The following is a 1,098-nucleotide window of genomic DNA, read 5'->3' as shown; positions in this document are numbered from 1 at the left end:
CTCCAGTGTGTTTATTTTCCTTAGCCCTAGTTTTGTCCTATTTACCCAGTCCTGATCACTTGTCTTCCACGTTCCTCCTAAGGCTCTTCTGAAAGGCCAAGAGCTTGGGGCTGATGAGATCAAGACTGACAGCCAGAGGTTGAGCTATGTCAGCTTAATGTGTTCTCCCTGGCTAATTGATTCTCTATGAACAAAAGCTCCTTGATGTCCACAGCTAGTTCATTGAGTGCTAAGCATAAGATAACCGAGCACAAGCATGCCGCTCAGCCCTGGAATGAAGATAGGAAGCAAGCATCCCCTGGGGTCTACCTCAGAACCTCATGCCATCTGCCAGGGGATGTCAGTTTTGCCGGTGCATTCTAATCCAAGATGCCTCCCTGGGTCAAAGTCATGGAAGCCCATTAGTCTCACTTCCTCCAAATAACGTCAATAGAAGACTCAACTGAGTTACAAGGATTGTGTTAGGGAGATCTGTAGAGAATCTACAGACTTGGAAGGATATTGTGGAGTGTATTTTATGTAGTACCCTTTCCTAACTGGTGCTCATGTGATAGGGACTTGTGTTTTGACCAGAATCAGATTCCAGTGGGGGAGGAAAGGGTACTACCAATATACTGATTTTACCCTAGTTATTTAATTTTTTGCAGGACTAGAGAGCATCAGGGATGCTCTACCACTGAGCTATCTATATCCCAACTGTTTTTATTTTTATTTTGAGGCAGAGTCTTGCCAAATGCCTAGGCTGGCCTTGAATATGTGATCTGCCTCAGCCTGAGTAGCTGGGATTACGGGGGTGCCTCACAGTGCCCAGCTCTATCCTAGGCACTTTATATGTGTTCATTATACCAATAATAGCTAACTCTTACTGAATGCTGGCTAGGAGCTCTTTGGAGATTGAGTGAGATAATGCTTATAAGTTTCTTGGAAGGGCACCTAGCCAGTAATTAGTAATGCTGGGATCCAAGCAGAGTGCTCTGGCTCCAGTAGCTCTTAGTGACCGTGGTAATGATCCAATCAGAAGAGCTAGTTTTATGAAAAAAACGAACTCAGTGAAACAAAATAACATAGCACACAACCTAGTAAGCTAGTAAGACCCAG

Source organism: Marmota marmota, unplaced genomic scaffold (assembly GCF_001458135.2).
Source record: "Marmota marmota marmota unplaced genomic scaffold, marMar, whole genome shotgun sequence".
NCBI classification, from domain to species: Eukaryota; Metazoa; Chordata; class Mammalia; order Rodentia; family Sciuridae; genus Marmota; species Marmota marmota.
The sequence above is the reverse complement of the archived record's forward strand: the minus strand, read 5'-3'. Positions refer to the sequence as shown.